Consider the following 26,441-nt stretch of genomic DNA (forward strand, 5'->3'; position numbering starts at 1 on the left):
TCTGTACTTCCATTAGGAATAATGAACCCTTTCTGTGTTTCTGTGTGTACACATGGACACCATCATTAAAACCAGGGCCTCTGTTCACCTGAAGACAGATCATGGGGCCAGTTCTAAGAAAACAGAACAGTGGTACCAGCATGTTAGGGACAATGCTGAAATGCCACCCATGAAGCTCTGAAGACCATCAACTCAAAACAAAAGATTCTGAGACAGAGCAGTCAAGAGCCACAGACCCTGTTCGGCAGGAGTTCTCATATCCAGTGCCATCTGTGACTAATGAAGTGAGCTGAAGCCCTGTTTCATATACTTTTACTAAGTTCATAAACAAAAACTGCAGTGAAATTTGGATCATTGCTTCAGGTGAAATCACAGCTGGTTGATAGTCCCGAGGCTCTTTCCCACAATTACCCTGGGTCGCTGGGTTGCAATAACGTTAAGATAAAATGGCACCAACCCATTGCCGTATTTGCAAGACTGTTTGGGATCCCACACTTCTCTTCCCAGTCCCTGGCTCATGTTTGTTGTGTTTCCCAGTGCAGAAGCCTCTGCAGCCAGTGGCAAAAAGCATCACAGATCTTAGTGGCTTCTTCCTCCTGTCTCTAGCAAGGTCCCTGACATTGGCAGAGGTCAACACCTGAGGCACACTGCTAGCATAATTTCTTTCGTCAGCACAGTAGCTTTCATTTCTTGAGCCTGGCATGTGCAAGCAGTGCACAGAAATGTGTCCTCTCTCGGCCCGTGTTCATGTACCTCAAATGTAGCAGCCAGGCCAGGCCATCTAATCCTCTAACTCATACTATCCTTGTGATGTTTCTCTTCTCTCCCACCCAACCCCCATCTTTCTTCATTTCTTCCCTCCTTACATTCATATGTTAGTGCAAGAGATGCAACAAACGGTACTCTTCAGTGTTCAGTAGCTCTGTAAATGCTAGCCTGTTCCTGGCAATGCTAAGGACACAGCTGTGAGCCCTACTGGTGGTTTAGTCACTGAGTCATGTCTGACTCTTGTGACCCCATGGACTGTAGCTCACCAGGCTTCTCTGTCCATAGGATTTTCCAGGCAAGAATGCTAGAGTGGGTTGCCATTTCCTTCTCCAGCGGATCTTCCTGACCCAGGGATCGAACCCGGGTCTCCTGTACTGCAGGCAGATTCTTTACCATCTGAGCCACCAGGGAAGCCCCGTGAGCCCCACTGCACTTTACTAAAGAAAAGCAACCGCCCGAGGGCTGCTGCTGTCCGTCCTTGTACTATATGCCAAAGCCTCCGTGGATCGCCCTTAGAGTGACCCGCTCTCTCCACTTCAACCAAAGAAGCTTCCCTCTTTAGGCTTTACATGATCATGCTTCCACAAAACACTTTTTATGCAAATGCTGCTATAGTTTAATTTAAAAAAAAGAAAGAACTCTCTAAAAATTCGAAGAAATTAATCAGGTCCTGATACATATGTTCGAATTCTACATTTCTGGGGAAATAGGAACTCTATGGAATGATAGAAATGTGCTCTTTCAGTGGGGAAAATAGCAGAGGAGAACAAATCAAGGAGAAGTAAAGTTTCTGTAACAGGGAGCAGAAAGACAAGAGATAGGAATAGGAGATGAGTTGGACAGGTGTTGGAATATTGTTTTTTCTTTGTGGGTTGGTTTATTTTGGTAAACAGCAGAGTGACAAGTTTAATTTCATCCAGTTTGCAGGCCAGTGGTCATGAGTTTAAGTGCTGGTTCTGTTTCATTTGGACTGTTGCATATTGGCAGAGTAGATTCTGGCATCCCCTATAAAGATGCAGGCGCTGGCCATCAGTGGTCCAGCTGTAGAACATAGAAAATGTGAGAGGCTCTGAGGGGTCCTGGGCAGATATCTAACATCGTCTTCTGTGGCTATCATTTATCCATCAGTACAACCTCTAGATACTAATGCAGCCTTATCCTGTTGAAGAAGAGAGACTTGAAGAGGACAGCTATGAATTTGTAACTATGACTGATCACTAAATTTGTGTGAGGTTCTATAAATACTATTCTGACTGTCAAATGCCTATTTTGTACAACTTTGAATTACACATGACTATAGGAGAAGGGAATGGCAAACCACTTCAGTATTCTTGCCTTGGGAACCCCATGAACAGTATGAAAAGGCAAAATGATAGGATACTGAAAGAGGAACTCCCCAGGTCGGTAGGTGCCCAATATACTACTGGAGATCAGTGGAGAAATAACTCCAGAATAGTCCTGGGTGTTCTTTGGAAAGAATGATGCTAAAGCTGAAACCCCAGTAGTTTGGCCACATCATGCCAAGAGTTGACTCATTAGAAAAGACTCTGATGCTGGGAGAGATTAGGGACAGGAGAAGAAGGGGATGACAGAGGATGAGATGGCTGGATGGCATCACCAACTCAATGGATGTGAGTTTGAGTAAACTCCGGGAATTGATGATGGACAGGGAGGCCTGGCGTGCTACAATTCATGGGGTCGCAAAGAGTCGGACACGACTGAGCGACTGAACTGAACTGAACTGATAGGATACATGTGTCTTTGTTGTTGATTCTCAAATACTTAAAATTTGATAAAATTGTATTTATAAAAAATTTCTTATTTTTGAGGTATAGCTGACTTATAACATTGTGTAAATTTCCACAGTACAGCAAAGTGATTCAGATTTTGTGCTATGCTAAGTCGCTTCAGTCCTGTCTGACTCTTTTGACCCCATCGATTGTAGCCCACCTGGCACCTCTGTCCATGGGATTCTCCAGGCAAGGATACTGGAGTGGGTTGCCATGCCCTCCTCCAGGGGATCTTTCTGACTCAGGAATCGAACTTGCATCTCTTATGTCTCCTGCATTGGCAGGTGGGTTCTTTACCAGCTGAGCTACTACGGAAGCCCTGCTGGCTCATATGGCAAGTCTGTTTTTTAGTTTTTTGAGGAATCTCCAAACTATTTTCCATAGTGGCTGTACCAGTTTACACTCCCACCAACAGTGTAGGAAGGTTCCCTTTCCTCCATGCCCTCTCGAGCATTTGTTATTTGTAGATTTTCTAATGATGGCCATTTTGACCGGTGTGAGGTGGCACCGCATTGTAGTTCTGATTTGCATTTCTCTAATAATTAGTGATGCTGAGTGTCTTTCCATGTGCCATTGGCCATCTGTATATCTTCTTTGAAGAAATGTCTATTTAGCTCTTCTGCCCATTTTTTGATTTGGTTCTGTTGATTACTGTTGTTGGGTTATATGAACTGTTCATGCCCTTCTTGGTCACATTGTTTACACATATCTTTTCCTAGTTCATAGGCTGTCTTTTCATTTTCTTTATGGTTTCTTTTGCGGCACAAAAGCTTGTAAGTTTGATTAAGTTCCATGTATTTATTTTTGCTTCTAGTTCTATTGCCTTGGAAACCTGACCTGAGAAAACATTGGTGTGATTTATGTCAGAATGTTTTGCTCACATTCCGTTTTGAGTTTATTTTTGTGTATGGTGTAATGGTGTGTTCTAACTTCATTGATTTACATGTGGCCGTCCACATTTCCTAACACCCCTTGCTGCAGAGAATTTTTCCCAATATATATTCTTGCCTCCTGGGCTGAAGGTTAATTGACCATAAGTGTGTGGTTTATTTCTGGGCTCTCTATTCTGTACCATTGATCTATATGCTTGTTTTGGGGCCAATATCACACTGTTTTGATTCCTGTGGCTTTGTAGTATTGCCTGAAGTCTGGGAGGATTATGCCTCTTTGGTGGTTCTACAATAGAATTTATTTGATTTTTAATAGAAATCATTGATACTTCATTTCTGTATTCATTTATTTATGCCTTATTTTGTTCAGAATAGGATTTAAAATAATAGTTATACATATGCTCCAGATTATAACCCAGATTATTTCATAGGGAAAAGAAATGAAACTCACAAATTTAGAAAATTAGTTTAAAGAATTTAGGTTCTGTCAGCAGAGAGTGGAAAGATTATTGATTTGTCTTCAGACAGAAATGGATATGAGTTTTTCCTCTGCCACTTTACCCTAGTAGGACTTTGAGTAAGTCACTTCATCTCTCTTAGTTTCAGTATTTTTATCTCTAATCTGGAAAATATAATTAGACCCCACAGAGTTATGAGGATTTGACGAAATGATGGAGTTCAGACAGTACTCCAGTAGCTGACCTATAACATATACTCACCTAAGATTAGCTTAGGACCCAGATGAATACATGGCGGGAAAAAAAATGCAAGACAGAATTGATTAAATGTTATATTTTGTAGCATAGACATTAAACATGAAGGAGTTGAGAATCCCTGAGAGCTGAGCTAATCAGAGAGAATTTTGCAGAAATGTAAGAAGGTCTAGAACTGACTCATTGGAAAAGACCGTGATGCTGGGAAAGATTGAAGGCAGGAGGAGAAGGGGACGACAGAAGATGAAATGGTTGGATGGCATCACCAACTCAATGGATGTGAGTTTGAGCAACCTCCAGGAGTTGGTGATGGACAGGGAAGCCTGGCATGCTGCAATCCATGGGGTCACAAACAGTCGGACACGACTGAGCAACTGAACTGAACTGAATAAGGTCTAGAAATATTCAGAAGATTAAGAATGTGTCTTACATAGTCCATTTGGGCTGCTATAACAAAATGCCACAAACTGAGTGGTTAGTAAACACAAAATTTTTTTTCTCACAGTTGTGGAGGCTGAGGAGTTTGAGGTCATGACACCAGCAGACTTGGTGTCTGGTAGGAACACACTTCCTAGTTTACAGGGAGCTGTCTTTTCACTGTGCCCTCACAGAGTGGAAAGTACAAGGGGGTTCTCCAGAGTCTCTTCAACAAGGGCACTAATCCCATTCACGAGGGCTCCATTCTTAGGACCTGATTGCAAACAACCCACCTCCAGATAGCATCACATTGGGGATTAGATTTCAATGTATGAATTTTGGGGAGGGGGGATGCAAACATTCAGTCTGCAGCAGGGAGTAAAGAAAATGAAATCTTGCTAGGTAAAAGAAAAAGAGCATGCAACAGAGGCTTGATGAGCAACAGCATGTCAGACGGAGGCAAGAGGGGATGAGGCCACTGAGCTCCAGGTCATCCCTCCACAGCCTGATGGTAACAGGAGAGGAAGGCAGAAGATGGATTTGGAGAGAGACAGTTTACTTGACTTTGGATTTCAAGATTTGAGGCAACATGATATCTCAGTGAGGATATGCCTCCTGCTGCTAGACATGGGGTCAAGGCATTCTGAAGAGGCTATGGATCCAGAGGACATCGATCGTTAAACCTAATGAGCTCTCAATAACAGGAAGGAGCACAGACCAATGACCAAATGTGGACAGCACACAATCCAGTGGAAGGAGAAACAGCTCGATTTAAAAAAAAAAAAAAAATCACCAAGAGGGGTGGTCAGAGTTCTAGGAGAAAAGCTAGAATGGTGGTGTGTATAACAGTGTTCAGCAAGGAGAGGAGATGGTCTCTGAACAGCTGCCTCCTTCCTTAGAAGAATGGAACCAGGGTATCCAATGCGGGCCCCGAGAGAAGAACCACTGTCTGGGGAGGGCCACTGACCAGCTGCCCCGCCTCTGTTGGTTTGCCTTTCCATTGGATTCGCTTGTGCTGGTTGGTTGCCTTTCTGCTCCTTCCTGACTCCTGCTTCTCTACCCTTATCACCCCGAGACCCAAACAATACCTTTTCCAGTGCTTTGGCCCCAAATGACCCGTTTTAACTTGCCCTGAGAACATTTGGGGCAGGCTAAATTTCTTGAGTCTTTCACAAAGTGCTAAGAGACAGCCAAAGAAAATACGCAGAACGCAGTACAGAGCACGGACTCACCAGCACCAGACTCCCGTTCAGACCCAGCCTCTCCCATTTAGGAGCTTCAGAGGAGTGTCCTGCTGCTGCTGCTAAGTCGCTTCAGGCGTGTCCGACTCTGTGCGATCCCAGAGACGGCAGCCCACCAGGCTCCCCCGTCCCTGGGATTCTCCAGGAAGAACACTGGAGTGGGTCAGAGGAGCTTCCCATTCTATGCCAATTACTCAGTTTCTCTCTGTGTGGGTTTTCTAGTCTGAAAAATAATGGGGAATAATAGCGGTGCATATTTCATAGTGTTGTGGTGAGAAGCAAGTAGATGTAACATACTTAAAACTCTTAGTTGAGTGCCTGGCACACTTGAAGTGCCACGTAAGTATTTGCAACTAAACAAGTCCAGAAGACAAAGAATTGAATGAGCAGTAGGCATAATGTTTGAAAGTTTACTGGAGCTAGCTCGGCCATTTACTAGCTATGTGATTTTGGACAAATGATTTCAGTTCTCTGGACCTCTGTTTCTTCAGTTAAAAAATGTGGCTACAGTACTAACAGCTTTGATTGTGAGGACTGAAGGAATCAGTACGTGTAAAGTGTTTCATAAGAACTTAATAATTAACAAACATTTTTTTTTTATTGAAGGATCATTGCTTTACAGAACTTTGTTTTCTGTCAAACCTCAACATGAACCAGCCATAAGTATACATATGTGCCCTCCCATATCCCTCCCCATCCCACCCCTCTAGGTTGATACAGAGCCCCTGTTTGAGTTTCCTGGGCTATCTATTTTACATATGGTAAGCTGAAACTCCAGTACTTTGGCCACATGATGCGAAGAGCTGACTCATTGGAAAAGACCCTGATGCTGGGAGGGATTGAGGGCAGGAGGAGAATGGAACAACAGAGGATGAGATGGCTGGATGGCATCACCCACTCAATGGACATGGGTTTGGGTGGCCTCCAGGAGTTGGTGATGGACAGGGAGGCCTGGTGTGCTGCGGTTCATGGGATCACAAAGAGTCGGGCACGACTGAGCGACTGAACTGAACTGAACTGAATGTAAGTTTCCATATTACTCTTTCCATACATCTCACCCTCTCTTCCCCTCTCCCCATGTCCATAAGTCTAGTCTCTATGTCTAACAGACATTATTAGTAGCTCTGTGGCTTACCAATGCAGCATTCTGATCACCAAGGATCACAGGGGCTGTTCCATTTTATACCTGATATAGGCAAAGAAAGCCACCCCCTCTCCCGGAGCATGACAGGTCATAATAATAGACAGAGACTTTTTCACATCCTTACCTCTTGAGAGTCAGGAGCCAGATGAGTGGACCACCCTTTCTCTCACCTCCCTGAGCCTGCTCACATTTCCTCTCCAGTCTGCCCTTTTCTGTGATGACTACGTGCACTGATTTCACCCTTCAGGTTAGTCTCAAATCAACTGGGTGTGGGAAGGGAGCTTTCTCTTAGAATAGGATCCATTTTTATAATTATTAACTGAAGTTAGAATTGATAGGACAATAATTTAAGCTCAGTGAAATTGAAGGTAATACAGTAATAAGTAGAGGAGAGGAAAAAGCAATTTAAGGGTCACATTTCTAAAAGGTCCCTTCTCTAAGAGTCAGGGACAGGGTTAATTCCATAACTAAACATTTTGGAAAGAGACAGAGTAACATAGGTTTTAAGGTGAACCACAGGCGTAGCACCAGCTCTAATGGCAAAGAGCTAGGGACTTTTCAAGTCAGGGACAGTGCACTTGAGAAGGAAATCTTGCTGTAGCCAGACTCTGAACTCACCTCCATCTGCCCAGAGCCTGCATCTCTTACCCTGATGTCCGTGAAGTGGATGGCAGGTAGCTCTGGCCTAATTAACCCGTCACCATACAAATGTTCTGCCACCAGCACAGATGAGGTAATGCAGAAAAGGTTCTGGTCAACTGGATAAAAAATTACCTTTATATCCCACCCATTTGGATGTATCTGCCTCCAGATACTGTGCAATCATAGCAAGTGTCCATGTGAAGATACTTTAGTCATTTCCTCAAAAATAACAATCTATAAAACATAAATAGTAAATTTCTTTTTACCATAAAAGAAAATTAGATTATCAGAAAGAGAGGCTATAAGTCATACGTTATACGTCTGAACTTTTTATGTACCATAATAGCTAATCACTCAGCTATCAGGGCACTGGGGAAATTACAATAATATTTTGTGGGGTATGCACCACATGAATGAAGCCAATAATATTATGGAAGTGACCTTCACCTTCTGTGATGTCATAGAAAAAAAATGATGCTGCCCTAATAACTGCAGAGGGTTAATGAGTTTCGGAGAATACACAAGAGGCTGCGATGTCACCGAGTTTTGTTTTTCTTTCCCGTGGGAAGTTGGGCTAATAGAAAATGAAAAACATTTCAAGTAGCTTAGTAAGAAAGAAGAGTTGTATAGAGTTAGAAGGAAACTCTTTAGTGCTGTACGCTTAGAAGGCCTAGTTTTCTTTCTCTGTAAGCTGCAAATCTTATTCTTTTCTTGTGCATCTTTTCCCATTGACTTGGGAATCTTTGAAATGACCATTGTCTTCAAAATCTGCTCTGAAGATGGATTTTTCTTTTTTTTTCCTTTTTTAAGTTTAGTGATGGACATGAATCCATTTGATCAGACAGGGACCTCTGAAGATAGGGGGACATTTATCTCTATAAAATATGCAGCATTGTTTGGTCTCACCACTTGGCTCCCCCATGGGGGTGGAGGTAGAGTTTCCACAGTCATGCTGATTTCAGATGAATAGACGTGCTGGTGTCAAAGACAGGCAGCAGCACTCTGCTGGCATCTGGGGTACAGAAGGCTAAATCTTCTGAATAGAGCCATTGATGATTACATTTTGGGGAAACTTAATCATAGAGTAATTAGGCTTTAATTCTTACAAAAACTTACAATTAATTGGATCTTTTATACAACTTTTTTTGTTTGATTTAAAGTACCATGTAGGTTAGTTATAGAAACTTAATTTAAATATGGATTTAATTAGAATTGTTTTATGATTTTAATGAGTCTTAAAAGTCTTTTGATGAGCAGCCTGTATAATTATGGTATTTAAAATGATTGGCTAAATGCATACTTTTATAATTTACCTTTCTGGAAACTGTATTTTTATGGAGGCTATTTTTTGTATGATGAATTGTTTCATTTTATGTTCAGTTTTTGTGGGAATGGGTACTTATTCCTGCCCCTAATCATCCAAGTGTTTTCTCTCTAGAATGAAATTAAACTTTCATGAAATCAGAAGCATCAGGCAGTAGCCCAATGCCACAGTTAAATTTAATCACAGAAATATTTTTATTTTTACTATAAAGGAGTCTGAATCACTGCTAAATCTACATAATTAGGTACAAATAAGTTACCTGAAGACAAGTTTTTTCCTATAGAAAAAATGTGATTTTAGGCAAAATGGCTTGAAATTTTTTAAATGAAATATGGAAATTTCAGCCTTATAATGTACTGTCAAAACAACCAGAAATGAGCATTTTCAATAAACATAAAACATTTTAAATTGGAAAAGAAAAGAAAACATTAGATACGTTCTCCCCTTTGAGTTGGTCTCAGTTCTAACTATAGTAAATCAGATAACTGGCATTTAATATTTTTTGGCTGATTATATATTTAATAAGTAATATAAGGGCACATGTTTTTATTTTTCATTTTAATGACATTATATTCTAGGCTTCATATGTTCTATTTTTAGGTTGTATTATTTACATGTGCTTAAAAATCAATGTGCTTTATATATCAAAAGAATATTGGAGAAACACCATATAGTCATTGCAATAGATGCAGGAAAACATTTGACAAAACCATTTAATCAGAAAAAAAAAAAAAAACTCTGAGCAAACGAGGAACAAAGGTTAACTTATGCAACTTGATTGATAGCTCCTGTGAAAAGCCTACAGCCAACGTGATACTCAGAGATCAGGAATAAGGCAATGATGTCTTTTATTCAACATTTACTGAAGATTCTAGCCAGCACAATAAGACAAGCAAAGGAAATAAAAGGCATGCAAATGGAAAAGGTAAAAGTAAAAATATCCTTAATTGTAATGACATGACATATAAGTAGGTAAAAAAGAAACCCTAAGAGAGTCACAAAATAGCTATTAAGTCTTATAGTGGAAAACAACCTGAAAAAGAATATATATGGAATTTAGAAAGATGGTAATGATAACCATGTATGCGAGACAGCAAAAGAGACACAGATGTATAGAACAGTCTTTGGACTCTGTGGGAGAGGGAGAGGGTGGGATGATTTGGGAGAATGGCATTGAAACATGTATAATATAATATATGAAACGAATCACCAGTCCCGGTTCAATGTATGATACTGGATGCTTGGGGCTGGTGCATTGGGATGACCCAAAGGAATGGTACGGGGAGGGAGGCGGGAGGGGGGTTCAGGATGGGGAACACGTGTATACCTGTGGCAGATTCATGTTGATGTATGGCAAAACCAATACAATATTGTAAAGTAATTAACCTTCAATTAAAATAAATAAATTTATATTTAAAAAAAGAATATATATACATATATAGCTGAATCACTGTGCTGTACACCTGAAGCTAACATAACATTGTAAATCCAACTATACTTCAATTAAATCAATCAATCTAATAAGTTTAGAAAAATTTTAGGATACAAGGTCAAAATAAAAACTGTCATTTTTATAAACTACCAACAAACATTTGACAATGAAAATTTTAAAATCTCTATTTAAAATAGCATGAAAAATAGCATAAAGAGAAATTAATCCACAATTACATGAACAATTTTTTTTTTTTTTTGAGAAAGATACCAAGCTAATTCAGTAGAGAAAAAGCACTGTCTTTCAACAGATAGTACTAGAATATCTAGATATCTGTTTATGGGAAAATACACTAGTCTTAATCTTTACCTGATAACTTCCAAAAAGCTTAATTCAAAATTAGTATTAGACTTAAATATAAGAACCTAAACCATTAGAACTCTAAAAAAACTAGGAGGGAAAACATTTGCGATTCCAGATTAAGCAAGACATTATTAAATAAAACATGAAAAGCACTAACTATAAAAGAAGAAATAAGGTTTAAAATGGATTTTCATCAAGGTTAAAAATTTTGTTCTTCCAAAAGATGGAGTTAAGGAAACAGAAATCTGTGCCAAGGTTGGAAGGAAATTTTCACAGAATATTTCTGACCAAGAGCTTGAATCTACAATATATAAAGAACTCTTAACAACTCAGTAAGAAAAAGACAAGGGCATATTACAAAGTGATTCAGTTATACATATACATATATTCATTCTTTTTTTAGATTCTTTCCCTATATAGGTTATAAGAAAATATGGTGTCAAGTTCCCTGTGCTATATAGTGGTACTTGTTGATTATGTATTTTATGTAGTGGTATGTATATGTTAATCCCAAGCTCCTAATCTATCCATTCCCCCACCCCACTTTCCCCATTTGGCAACCATCAGTTTGCTTTCCAAGTCTGTGAGCCTGTTTCTGTTTTGTAAATAAGTTCTTTTTTTGGATTACACAGACAAGTTATATGATATGATGTTTGTCTTTCTCTTTCTGACTTCCTTCACTTATTGTGATAATCTTTCGGTCCATCTGCGTTGCTATGAATGGCATATTTCATTCTTCTTTATGGCTGAGTAATATTCCATTGTATGTATGTCCCACGTCTTTATCCATTCATCTGTCAATGGGCATCTAGGTTGCTTCCATATCTTAGCTATTATAAATAGTACTGCTTTGAACACTGGGGTGCATGTATCTTTTCAAATTAAAGTTTTTGTCTTTTCTGGGTCCATGCACAGGAGTGGGATCCCAAGATCATATAATAATTCTATTTTTAGTTTTCTAAGGAATGTTCATACTGTTCTTTATAGTGATTGTATCACTTTACTTTCCTGCCACGTCTGTAGGAAGTTCCTTTTTCTCCACACCCTCTCTAGCACTTATTATTTGTAGATTTTTTTTCCATGATGGCCATTCTGACAGGCCATCAGTGTTAGGTGATACCTCATTGTAGTTTTGATTTGCATTTCTCTAATAATTAATGACTTTGAGCATTTTTTCATGTGCCCCTTGGGCATCTATATGTCTTCTTTGGAGAAATGTCTGTTTAGATCTGCCCATTTTTGGGGGTTTTTTTGACATTGAATTTCATGACCTGTTTGAATATTTTGGAGAATAATCTTGCTGGTCACTACATTTGCAAATATTTTCTCCCATTTTGTGGGTGGTCTTTCTGTTAACAGTTTTCTTTGCTGTACAAAAGTATTTCAAGTTTAATTAGGTGCCATTTGTGTATTTTTGTTTTTATTACTCTAGGAGGCAAATCCAAAAATATATAGTTGCAATTTATGTCAAAGAATGATTTGTCTGTGTTTTCCACTAGGAGTTTTACAGTATCTAGTCTTACATTTAGGACTTTAATCCATTTTGAATTTGTTTTTGTGTATGATGTTCAAGAATGTTCTAATTTCACACTTGTACAAGTAGCTGTCCACTTTTCTAGCTTATTGAAGAGACTGTCTTTTCTCCATTGTATATTCTTGCCTCCTTTGTCATAGGTTAATTGACCATAGGTGTGTGAGTTTATTTCCAGGCTTTCTATCCTGTTGAAATTGAAAGTGAAAGTAGTAGTCACTCAGTCATATCTGACTCTCTGCAACCCTAAGGACTGGAGCCCACAAGCCTTCTCCCACTAATCTATGTCTGTTTTTGTGCCAGTTCCATGCTGTTTTGATTACTATAGCTTTGTAGTATAGTCTGAAGTCAGAAAGCCTGATTCTTCCAGAGCCACTTTTCTTTCTCAAGACTGCTTTGGCTATTTGAGGTCTTTTGTGTTTCAATACAAATTTGAAAAATTTTTGCTCTGTTCTGTGAAAAATGGCATTGATAGTTTGATAAGAATTGTACTGAATCTTTAGATTGCCTTGGGTAGTATAGTCATTTTGACAATATTGGTTTTTTTCCAATCCAAGAACACAGAATATCTTTCTATCTGTATCATCTTCATTTTATTTAATTGTTTTCTGATAGTTTTTGGGGTACTGGTCTTTTGCCTCCTTAGATAGGTTTATTCCAAGATATTTTTTTCTTTTTGATGTGATGGTAAATAGAAGTGTTTCCTTAATTTCTCTTTCTGATCTTTAGCTGTTGGTCTATAAAAACACAACAGATTTCTGTATATTTTGTATTCTGCAACTTTACTGAATTCATTGATGACCTCTAGTAGTTTTCTAGTAGTGTCTTTAAAATTTTAGATATATAGTATCACATCATCTGCTACAGTGACAATTTTACTTCTTCTTTGTTAAAAAAAAAAAAAACTAAAAGACAACCTACGGACTAGGAGAATCCTATTGTTTAAAGTTGAAAAACAAGGCTGGATCAAGTTTAGGATACTAACAGAATGGGTTACTGCATTTTTATAGAACTAAAACTTCTTTAATTCTGATATTCTCAGCAAAGCTCTGAGTTCTGAATGAGCCAACAGAAGTTTTAATTCTAGTTTGGCTACTGGATAAGCCATGTGACCTGGTAGAAATTATATTTTAAAATTCCCAGTTTCCTTAATTGTAAAAATAAGGATAATAATATTTACTCTGAATAGTTGTTTGGGGGTTAAATTAGATAATATATATGGAAGGGATAACAGAGCACCAAATACATGATAATCCTTCTTGTCCCCCCTGCTTCCTTCCATCATTAACGTCCATAACACCTTTCCTAAGTAGCCAACTCTGACCATACTTTGGATGTAGTCTGAACCTGGGTCAGAAAAAAAGCCACAAAATTCTCCTCTTACTGTTCTGTGCTCAGGTATACAAGAATATTCTCTGGTACAGAGCCAGAGAAAGGTGAGTTACAGGAAGGGCTTTAACTCCTGAAACCAGTTTGGCACCTTCCTAGAGATTCCACAGTGCTACCTACCTATTCTTTACCAGCTGAGCCACCAGGGAAGCCTCCCCACTCCACAAGTATTTGCTCAGTGGTCTTAGCAGGTACTTCACTAGGTTCTGAAATTATTGACATAATAAATTCAGTCCTCAAAAAGGCAGGGGACCACATGCTAGGGAACAGAGAAGTTTAGAAAACAATTGCAAATCCTGTCAAGGCATCTAACACTATAAGTCAGTAATCACATACCTCTGTATTACCCTAAAGGAAAAATTGAGATAACTCACTTGAGAGAAGGAAAGAAGGAATCTGGAGACAGAGGTGGACAGATAAGACCTGGCAGAAGAGGAGACAGCTAACACACTCTGAAAGATCTTTAACTTCTAAAATCCCTTAGGATTTTTCCAGCTTTGGTCATGGTTAAGCCTAAAGAACGAAACTGATATGTCAAAATTTCAATAGATGTTTTATTCTTTTCTTTGAATCAAGTTTTTACAATGTGCTAGTTTCCCTTCTCTTTATGTTGATATAGTTTTTTATTTTTTCTCTTCCAGTTCCCCTCCTGGCTGGATGAGCCACAGCATGACTTACAGCAGTAATACATTAGGTTAATAAAGCAATTATTTAATTGACTCTAATTTCATTGGCATTTCTATTAGCTAAAGGAAAGAGGTTCAATCACTGTTTACATTTGTAAAGCCAATATTATGGTTTAAATTATGGCCTTTGGACAAAATTGAAAATTGAAGCCTGATAATCCTTAAAGCAATATTTACAGAGGACTCTTTGTCTTTGAAAAGAATAAAGGGAATGGAAACAAGAGCACATTAAATCAGAGGAACTTTTAAATATTCATTTTGCAATCAGCTTCACTGGTTTCCAGGCCGCTATCTACCTTCATCATTCTTTCTGTGAAGGAATATCAAATCTCTTGCTTTAATTATCCTGTGAAATATAAACTATTGCTTCACATTCTTTTATTATTATTATTATTATTATTATGGAGTACAGGAGTTCCAGATATAACTGTCACACTACAAACATTATTCTTTATCAGAAATATCTTGGGAGATAACTGCTAAAATTAGTAATTCAAAAATGCAGACATTTTGGATAGGTAGCTTCTCATTTAAAATCGGTGCTACCTAACAACCCCTAGTAAGACCTCCTCCAAGATCCAATAAAATAAATATAAAAACACTGAAGCTGATAAAGACTCATGACTCCAAAAATCAATCAGTAATCCTGTTATCAGTGGTTTTTCGTGAATCACAGTATGATGGAAATGGTCTAAACAGAGTTTTCCTACTTTAAAGAGGAGTGATCCAAAGAACCCAAATGGTGCTTGTGAAAATATGCTCTGGCTTAAGGGAATGTGCAAATCACTCTGAAAACACACACATACATACACACAGAAACAGTCTTAATGTGGGGACCAGGCAAACCGATTAGAACACTGTAGTATCCTCCATAGGATATAAGGCATAGCCTCTGAACAAACTGTAGAAACCCATGGGTTACAGTCTGCAATGCAAGAAAGAGAAACAATAAGATGCAATAGCAAGCTGCCAAAGTAACAGTGGAAATGGATACAATGTGGAAAAAAGAAAAAGGATTTAAATTGGCACTACAGAAAATCAAATTAATTTTTAGATGTAGTTAATTTTAAGAAAGAGGAAAACAGAGTCAGAGCATCCAGGAAGGAAAAAAATAAAGCAGGTTAGCAAAGGGACAAACTTAGGTTGGCCTTAAACTTCCCTAAAACATTAAGTGCTATGAGATGATGGCACGTCTACAGCATTTTTTTTTTTAGTGCTATTTTTTACTTACAGAAAAATAACAAAAATAGTACACAGATTTCTCATTTACCCTTCACCCAGATTCCCCTCATGTTTAACGTCTTGTCGTTGCTTAGTCACTAAGTTGTGTCCGATTCTTTTGCGTGCCCCTGGACTGTAGCCTGCAAGGCTCCTCTGTCCATGGGATTCTCCAGGCAAGAATACTAGAGTGGGCTGCCGTTTCCTCCTCCAGGGGATCTTTCCGACCCAGGGATCGCACCCACGTCTCCTGCATTGGCAGGCAGATTCTTTACCATGAAGCCACCAGAGAAGCCCTGTTTAACATCTTAGTTCAGTTAGTTCAGTCGCTCAGTTGTGTCTGACTCTTTGCGACCCCATGCATTGCAGCATGCCAGGCCTCCCTGTCCATCACCAACTCCAAGAGTCTACCCAAACTCATGTCCATCGAGTCCGTGATGCCATCCAGCCATCTCATCCTCTATTGTGCCCTTTTCGTCCTGCCCCCAATCCCTCCCAGCATCAGAGTCTTTCCCAATGAGTCAACTCTTCGCATGAGGTGGCCAAAGTACTGGAGTTTCAGCTTTAGCATCATTCCTTCCAAAGAAATCCCAGGGTTGATCTCCTTCAGAATGGACTGGTTGGATCTCCTTGCAGTCCAAGGGACTCTCAAGAGTCTTCTCCAACACCACAGTTCAAAAGCATCAATTCCATGTCCTGGCTATTACAAACAGTGCTCACTGTTTGTAATAGCCAGGACATGGAAGCAACCTAGATGTCCATCAGCAGATGAATGGATAAGAAAGCTGTGGTACATATACACAATGGAGTATTACTTAGCCATTAAAAAAATACATTTGAATCAGTTCTAATGAGGTGGATGAAACTGGAGCCTACTATACAGAGTGAAGTAAGTCAGAAAGAAAAACACCAATACAGTGTACTAACACATATATATGGAATTTAGAAAGATGGTAACAATAACCCTGTATGTGAGACAGCAGAAGAGACACAGATGTATAGAACGGTCTTTTGGACCCTGTGGGAGAGGGAGAGGGTAGGATGATTTGGGAGAATGGCATTGAAACATGTATAATATCATATAAGAAACGAATTGCCAGTCTAGGTTCGATGCAGGATACAGGATGCTTGGGGCTGGTGCACTGGGATGACCCAGAGAGATGGTATGGGGAGGGAGGTGGGAAGGGGGATCAGGATTGGGAACACGTGTACACCCGTGGTGGATTCATGTTGATGTATGGCAAAGCCAATACAGTATTGTAAAGTAAAATAAAATAAGCATCAATTCTTCTGTGCTCAGCTTTCTTCACAGTCCAACTCTCACATCCATACATGACCACTGGAAAAACCAGAGCCTTGACTAGACGGACCTTTGTTGGCAAAGTAATGTCTCTGCTTTTGAATATGCTATCTAGGTTGGTCATAACTTTTCTTCCAAGGAGTAAGCGTCTTTTAATTTCATGGCTGAAGTCACCATCTGCAGTGATCCTGGAGCTCAAAAAAATAAAGTTTAACATCTTACATAACCAAACAACACTTTAAAAAATGAAGAAATCAGCCTTGGCACGCCACTCTTAACTGAAGCATAGAAGGTTTTTCTACTCCTGCCGTTTTGTTGCTCCAGGATCCGACACTGCATTTAGTTGCCCTGGTTCCTTAGTCTCCTTCAATCTGTGTCAGTTCCTGAGTCTCTGTCTTTTGTGACCTTGACACTTTTGAAGGGTACTGGTCAGTTTTATTGACTGTGCCTCAATTCGGGTTTGTCTGATGCTTTCTCATTAAAGTTGTGCATTATTGGGAAGGAAACCACAGAAGCAATATGCTCTTCTCAGTATCTCATATCCGGGATTGAATAAAATCAGTTTTACTGGTGATGTTACTCTTGGTCACTGGATTCAGCTGATATTAGGATTCTCTAGCATTGTTACTGAGGCTTCCCTGGTGGCTCAGAGGTTAAAGCGTCTGCCTCCAATGTGGGAGACCCGGGTTCGATCCCTGGGTCTGGAAGATCCTCTGGAGAAGGAAATGGCAATCCACTCCAGAATTCTTGCCTGGAGAATCCCATGGATGGAGAAGCCTAGTAGGTTACAGTCCACGGGGTCGCAAAGAGTCGGACACGACTGAGCGACTTCACCTTACTTTAGCATTGTTACTATTTTTCCTTTGTAATTACTAAATATTTGAGGGAGATACTTTGACCTTATGCGGATATACAATTTTGCATAAACTTTTACCCACTAATTTTAATAGCCATTATGTGGCAATATTGCTGTGGTGTTTTAATGGTGATTTCTATTTCATTCATTCATTTGTATATATTATTTAGATTTTTGCTTGAGGAAGAGTTTTCCCTTACCCCCCTATTTATTCACTTATTTATATTAGTATTAACCTCCCATAGATATTTATTTTATTATTTGGTTCTAATCTAATGCAATCATTATTTATTTTGTTGCTCAAACTGTTCCAGCTTTGGCAATTGACAACTTTGTAGGCTGGTTACTAAGCTCTTTTTATATAGTCCCATCTATTTTCTTAACCTCTTTACTTCTTTTTCTTTTGTTTTTGCAGTGAATATTTAATATGCAGATAGTACATGTTACACATTTTGTGAGGATTAACAGCAGGAAAGAAGAAAAATCAATTGTCTGATATCATGCAGGTTATAATCTGGTTAGGGAAAAACTATTAAATACATAATTTACTTTGACAGAGTCTGGTCTGGTCCCTAAAAAATATCTTTTCCTAACCAGTGGGAAAGACTTCCTGACACAAAAACTAACCCAACTATGGACTACCCTATGTAACTTATTTGGAAAAATTTCTTCTTCCAAAGGGCCCAACTGAAGTCTCACTTCTGCTCAGGAAGCCTTTTTTGGAGGCTTCCTTGTACAGAAGAACTTCTTAAAGTTAAAGGCATGTATTAACCTCCTTACTTTTTGATACTCCAGTCTTGCATCGGTTTTGTTCTGCCTCAGCTCTAAAATTAGCTGTCTCATTAGAGTCCTGTCTTTTGTGTTGGAGAGTGGAATTTATAAACCAAGATTTAGGTGCTGGCTGTTCATTGCTACCAGGGTACCTTCTGGATAGAGCCAGGAAAGACATGTTTAGATACTAACTCATGCATATAAACACATCAAAATTTATTTCTGTATCATATGTATGTTTAAAAAAGTTCATATTGCTATCTCCAATTTTAATCCAATACAACAGAGCTCATTCTAACTTTTATCCCTATTTGTAACTTCTTTCTCTGATAGTAAGAAACATGACTCCCATATTCTATAATTTATTTATTTGATAACTCAACCCTAGTATATAAACATAAGTAAAAATATCTTTAAAAGCGTCTCAAAATACTTCTAAAAAGTCTTTAAAATTTTTTGGATCTAAAAGAGTACTTTTAGATCTCCTAATCCATATCTTTGTTAGAAGCAAATTACCAGTTACAGAACATTGTGAATAGCTCTTTTGTCTTTAAACATTCACTTAAAGCGGTGCTTTCCAGAGTTCCTTAGCTTGGCTCCTTTCTCGTCCATCCCGCTTCAGTGCAGTTATATGATTCATTTATAAAATCATTTGATTCCCATGTCACAGTCTGCATTTCATATTTCCCCCACATCCTAATTGATTTTGTTGTTGTTATCATAGAATAAAATCCATTCTTTGTACTGTATAATTCTGTGTGTTTTGACAAACTCATAGCTATGTGCCTACCACTGGAGTTTGTGCAGAACAGTTTCATAAGCCCCTAAAACAAGAGTTACCCCTCTACAGATAATCTCTCCTCCTATTCCTCACCCCTGGAAATCACTGATCTGTTTTCTTCTCTGCAGTTTTGCTCTTTTAGGAATGTCTGTCATTTAAAATGGAATCACACGACATGCAGCCACATCATTCTGTCTTCCTTCACTTAGGAAAATGCATTGGAAATTCACCCAAGTTATTGCATGAAACTTCTTATGGCTGAGTTGTATTTTACTGTATGAAATAGTTTAAGGACATCTGGCTTATTTACAGTTTGGAGCTATTGTAAATAAAGCTGCCATAAACATTTGTTTATAGGGTTTTATGTGAATGTAAATTTCTTTTTCTGTTAGGAAGACACCAGAGAATGGGATAGCAGAGTTATATGGTAGATGTATATTTAACTTTTTTAATAAAAATGCCAAAAACCACTCCCCAAAGTGGCTGTACAATTTTGCGTTCCCACCTGTCTACAGCATTTTAAGGAGAAAACTTGTAACCTAAGAATTGTATGCCCTCCTAGATGTTATTTATGTGTGGTGGCAGTGGAATTCTCATTCAAGAATTTTAAAGTTATAACACAAAATGGCCTTTTTGAAAAACAAAGTCATACACTAGCTAACTGAAAAGGAATTCATAATTTAAAAGTTGGAAAAGAGAAACATTCCCAACAAACAAAATCTTAAGGAAAAAATCGAAGAAAGGAAACTTCCTTCCCATAAAAAATGGATACCTAAGAAGACAGTTCACATCATATAATAATTATAAAACCAGAACTCAAGAGTTGATGGGATTCCCAATCTATTTAACATTTTTTTCTAGAGTTTCTGGCTAGTGGAATAAGGCATAAATCAGAAGTAATGGACTAACTTCTGGAGAGGCAAAGGGGAAAATGGTTATTCACTGCAGACAATATTTCTTTAAAAAAAAACACTTAAAATCCTTTTAGAAATCAGTAAGGATATGAAATACAAGAAAAATATTGTAAAGTATCAATATATCAATAAGAAATGGAAGATATAATAAAAACAAACAAAAACTCTCTGGTTAATAGCAGAGAGATAATAGGGATATATACCATAAAATTTCTAGGAATAATGCTAACAAAAATTTGCAGGATCCATATATATAAAACTAAAAATTATTGAAACGTAGAAGACCTGAACATTGACTTTTGCAGTACTGCCATTCATTAATTCATTCAATTTGATTACTTACCCACAATTTCTTTGCCACAGATTTAAGTTCCATACGAGAAAGGGCAATTATTGTATTCACTGCATTATCCCCTGTGCCTAATAAATTGCCTAACTCATAGTAGGTACTCCAAAAATATTTTTCTATATGCCAATATTTTGTTCAGTAATCTGATGTATGAAGTTTGTATAGCTTCTAAGAAACGTTCACTAAGAAACTCAGGAGTTTTTGAAAAGAGTCTAGACTAGTTAATTACCATCCAATGGCAGCCCACTCCAGTACTCTTGCCTGGAAAATCCCATGAGCGGAGGAGCCTGGTGAGCTGCAGTCCATGGGGTCGCTAAGAGTCGGACATGACTGAGCGACTTCACTTTCACTTTTCACTTTCATGCCTTGGAGAAGGGAATGGCAACCCACTCCAGTGTTCTTGCCTGGAGAATCCCAGGGACGGGGGAGCCTGGTGGGCTGCCGTCTATGGGGTCGCACAGAGTGGGACATGAGTGAAGTGACTTAGTAGCAGCAGCAGCAGCAGCAGCACACTATAATGGGCTTCCCTGGTGGCTCAGACAGTAAAGAATCTGACTGCAATGCAGGAGGCCTGGGTTTGATCCCTGGGTTAGGAAGATCCCCTAGAGGAGGTCATGGCAACCAACTCCAGTATTCTTGCCTGGAGAATCCCCAAGGACAGAGGAGCCTGGCAGGCTACAGTCCATGGAGTCGCAGAGTTGCACATGACTGAGCAACTAAGCATAGCCCAGCCCAACAAAGTATAACACCCAGCCATGTGACAGCATCATATGGCTTACCACTTGCAAACTCATGGTCCTGCATTGCTATCTTTTGTCACTTTCCCTCTCTAAAATTAATGGATTTCACAACATACCATGAAGAATTTCAATGCTTAGAGTTCAGAGGGTTTTAGAAATGGCCCTTCTTTATTAAAAAAAAAAAAAAAAGTTTGGTTATACTTCAATTTCTAGATCACATAGGCTATGTTACCTTAATACTGAAGTGAATGGGAATGAAATTCTAGTAGCTGAAAATTTGAGTTAAGGAAAGGGGGAAAAAAAGAAACAGAATCTAGGAGAGCTGAAAGTGAAATATTTCACAGTATGAAATCTGAGCCTTTTATCTGGAGTCTTTTTTGCTTCCGTGTAATACAGAATGTAAGGCTAATGTTCACAGTATTCCACTGCTTGATAGCTTAGTTTCATTTCATAATTAGATTGACATTTCTCCTCATAACATTGAATTGCTAATATTTTCCTAGGTTTCAAAAATAATGGAATGATATGCCATTAGATAAAGTTGGCTGAATAGCTGAACCACAGCTAAAGATAAAGCATTTCCTTGATTATTCTTATTTTCCAATGTTTTATTATCTGTAGGTATGTGTATGTTTGAGTTTTTATGTGTTCACCAGGGGTGGGAAATAGTGTGTAGTAATTTCCCTGTTGTGCTTCTAAATAGGGACTTCCAATGAACACTAATAATGGTAATGTCATAGTTATTTACTGAGAGAACTAATCTGGATTCTACAGAGGTATGTTGAGGTTTTGTGAAAATGAAATTAGAGATGCAGCATATCTCAGCAGTAATGAAACTGTTTATGTTGTATAAAGCAGGGTTAGGTTAAGAAAAAGCAATTTTTCACACTCAGTGCTTTTTGATGGTCAAGTGTTTATTCCACCGGGCCATTAATATACTATATTCCCAAAGAATTCTTTGAGCAGAGTTCATCTTCTAGTTTATGTTAAAGAATTGGCCAACAGGCTTTTTACATTTTTTAATGATAATTCCAAATTGTTAGGTAAGATCCTCTTGAGCATACTCTATTGCCTATAACTGAAAGGGCTGGCAAAGACCTTAATAACTGAATTTACAACAAAGTTAGGCATGTTAAACATCAATAAACATTATTGGTTCCCATGTATATTGCTGGGCCTATGATGGATTTCAACAATAAAGATAATTTACAATCAGAATTATAATACAGTAGCAGGAATTTAGCATGAAAATTTAGACATCAATGAGAATAACCTCTGAATGTTAACTGCCTATAACTGAATTAGACTTCCTGCATTTTGGTCTAATTCATAGGTTATGTCAAATAGGTTAGGTGGTAGGACAGAGAAAACTGGAATGATTTTACTAAGTAGCTCATTGTCAATTGTTCACTTTATTTTTTAATGCTTCCGCACTATTTCCGTTAAAAAATGAGAAAGATTCAACCATAAGTCTATACAGTTAAGTGTAAAAGGAAAGAATTTAAGTTGGTCAATAAATGGACTCCTTTTGGAAGCTAACTTTAATATTAGTCAACTGATACATTTGAAGTTAGAATTTAAATTACGGAAATAAACTCAGTGCAGAGAAATAAAGGGCAGTGCTATGGGGCTGTGAAATGAAGGAAAAGGCTCTATTTAAAACAGTCAAGGCTTCTCTCAAGATATTAGGTAATTGTGTTGGGTTATTCACCTGGCAGTCATAGAAAGAGGGAATATACTACTTGACTTATTCTGGTGCCAAAAAACTCTGGAAATGTCAGTCAGAATTTTCTGTATATGGCAATAACTGTGACGCCCCCACTGCAAAAATAAAGTGCTATTACACATAATCAAACTTTAAGCTGCGATGACAGATGTTAAAAGGACTATAAGCAATTGAAGGGGAAAAAGGGTCACAGGTATCTGGAAACAATGAAACAAGGATATTTGGAGAAATAACCTGTTCTCTGGAGGACGGTGTAATTTTAGGGTATGAGAGATAATGGGTGTGGTAATTGAGAAGATATAGCAAAGGGCCGGGTTCTAACTAAGTTGACAGCATTCATAGGATTTGACTCAGGGAAAATACCAGTGATGTGAGTTGGGCCACCATTTAGTGCCTGGAACTCTGCAGTGAGATTGCTGCTGGAAGACGCCTCATAAACAAGGGCTGGAAACATGGCACAGCTTTTTAAGGCAAGACTTTTTTCATTACCGATCAAGATAAATGCCACACCAATGATGTGTTCATCCACAAAATGGTAATGAAATAGAAAAACGGCATCCAGGGTGATAACCATGGGAGTAAGTCAATGCATTAATTCTGCTTAGCAAGAAAGATGTCTAAATTTGAAAAAAAAAATCCGTAAGTATTAAAGGGTATTTATACTGCCTTCCTGTTATGACATGCATTGGACTAAAATATAAATCAAAGGAAATAAACTGATAAGGTTGGTAATTGAATGCAGTGAGAAGAAAGCTGAGTAAATGAGCAAAGGGTGTATTTTTTAAAATTTATTTAAAAGGATTATAATTTTCATGTTTCCCCTCTTAAGACAGGGTGAGGTTGATTTTTTAAGCAATACTCACATCTGAAATAATATCACGTATATTTTTAGCTAACACTCAAACAAATTCCATATTCCATACAAATGGGGAAAATGCAATTCATAATTGACAAGGTATGAATTTTTTATACTTTAAGTCATGAGGCTGCCATATCAACAAACGTAATTCCTTAGCAAATATGTCTTATGTTTATATTTATGAAATGTGCACAATTGACACAGAATCCAAAAGAGAATAAATAAGTATTTTAAATATATATATATATTCACTTTGATTTGCAAACTCCATTCTGGGAAACATTTATTAGATTAAAAACAAGGAGCGAATGCAACAAAATGTGCTTAGAGTTTCAATTTCTTCTGGACTCAGTATTACTTTTATGTATTTTACTGAAGCTTGAACTCACACTGAAGTGTTGGCCTTGTTTTGAATTTTTTTTTTAATGTATACACTGCTGCTGCTCCTGCTAAGTCACTTCGGTCATGTCCAACTCTGTGTGACCCCATAGATGGCAGCCTACCAGGCTTCTCCGTCCCTGGGATTCTCCAGGCAAGAACACTGGAGTGGGTTGCCATTTCCTTCCCCAATGCATGAAAGTGGAAAGTGAAAGTGAAGTCGCTCAGTCGTGTCCGACGCTTAGTGACCCCATGGACTGCAGCATGCCAGTCTTCCCTGTCCTTCACCGCCTCCCAGAGTTTGCTCAAACTCCTGTCCATTGAGTCAGCGATGCCATCCAGTCATTGTGTCCTCTGTCATCCCCTTCTCCTCCTGCCTTCAGTCTTTCCCAGCATCAGGATCTTTTCCAGTGAGTTGGCTCTTTGCATTAGATGGCCAAAGTATTGGAGCTTTAGCATCAAACTTCCAATGAATATTCAGGACTGATTTCCTTTAGGATTGACTAGTTTGATTTCCTTGCAGTCTAAGGGATTCTCAGGAGTCTATTCCAGGACTGCAATTCGAAGCCATCAGTTCTTCAGCTCTCAGCCTTTTATATTGTTCAGCTCTCACATCCATACATGACTACTGGAAGAACCACAGCTCTGACTAGATGGTCCTGGGGGTCTGGCAATGGGAGGAAGAGTCTCCAGAGAATCTGGCTTTGAAGGCCAGCAAGTTTTAATCACAGGAATTCCACAGTGCTGGAAGAATTAGAAACTCTACTCTTGGAAGGCATACACAGGTCTCATGCACACCAGGACCCAGGAAAAAAGCAATGACTTCATAAGACTGGGCCAGACCTAGTAATGGAGGGTATTCTGTGATGGCCAGGGGTGGGGTGGGTGGCTGGCCGTGGCTCACTGTGGAGACGAATACACTGGTGGAAGTAGTTCTGGGGAGTACTCACTGGCGTGGGCACTACTGTAGGCTGCCCCTTTTCCCACCAAGGAAGTGGAATTAGGCAATCTACCTGGGAAAGAATTCAGAGTAATGATACTAAAGATGATACAAGATCTCAAAAAAAATGAAAGTAATGATCAACAAGATACCAGAAATGTTTAATGAAGACCTAGGAAAAGTGAAGAACAATACAATACAGAGATAAACAACACAATAGCTAAAATGAAAAATACATTAAAAGGAATCAATAGCAGAATAACTAAGATAGAAAAATGAATAACTGAGCTGGAAGACAGAATGGTAGAAATCACTGCCACAGAACAGAATAAAGAAACAGAATGAAAAGAAATGAGGACAGTCTAAGAAATCTCAGACTAATTAGACTATAACAAAGGATGCAAGAATATACAGTGAAGAAAAGACAATTTCTTCAAGAAGTGGTGTTGGGAAAACTGGAAAGCTACATGTAAAAGAACAAAATTAGAACATTCTCTAACACCGTACATAAAAATAAATTAAAAATGGATTAAAGAGCTAAATGTGAGACTGGTACTAAAAAAACTCTTAGAGGAAAACACATGTAGAACACTCTTTGACATAAATTGCAGCTATATCTTTTTAGATCCTCCTCCTAGAGTAGTAAAAATTAAAAAAACATATAAACAAGTGGGACCTAATCAAAGTTAAAAGTTTTTGAATGGCAAAGGAAACCAGAAACAAAAAGACCACCCACAGAATGGAAGAAAATATTTGCAAATGAAGTGACCAACAAGGGATTAATGTCCAAATATATACACAGCTCGATATAAAAAAAAAAAAAAGACAATCACAACCTAGTCCAGAAATGGGCAAAAGATCCAAACAGACATGTCTTCAAGGAAGACATATACACTGCCAAGAGACACATGAAAAGATGCTCAATCAAAACTGCAGCGAGCTGCAATGTCACACTGGTCGAAAGGCCATCATCAAAAAGTCTGCAAACAGTAAATGATCGGCAGGTCCGGAGAAAAGGAAATCCTCCCATGCTGTTGCTGGGAATGTAAATTGGTACAGCCACTACGGAGACTGTATGGAGGTTCCTTAAAAAATGAGAAACAGAACTACCATATGATCCAGCAATCCCGTGCCTGAGCATGTATCTGGAGAAAATGATAATCTGAAAAGATACACGCACTCCAATGTTAACTGAAGCGCTATTGATAACAGTCGAAACAGAGAAGCAACCTAAATGTCCATCAACAGAGGGAATGGAAAAGAGGATGTGGTACATATG

General features: G+C 38.5%; 1 protein-coding gene across 1 annotated transcript in view; it reads left to right on the top strand.

The window, feature by feature from the left end:
- The window catches only part of KIAA0825 (KIAA0825 ortholog), a 397,136-nt gene that overhangs the window by 355,780 nt on the left and 14,915 nt on the right, over positions 1-26,441 (top strand). The window lies entirely within an intron of this gene.

The sequence above is a fragment of the Capra hircus genome, chromosome 7 (genome assembly GCF_001704415.2).
Source record: "Capra hircus breed San Clemente chromosome 7, ASM170441v1, whole genome shotgun sequence".
In the NCBI taxonomy this organism is placed as follows: Eukaryota; Metazoa; Chordata; class Mammalia; order Artiodactyla; family Bovidae; genus Capra; species Capra hircus.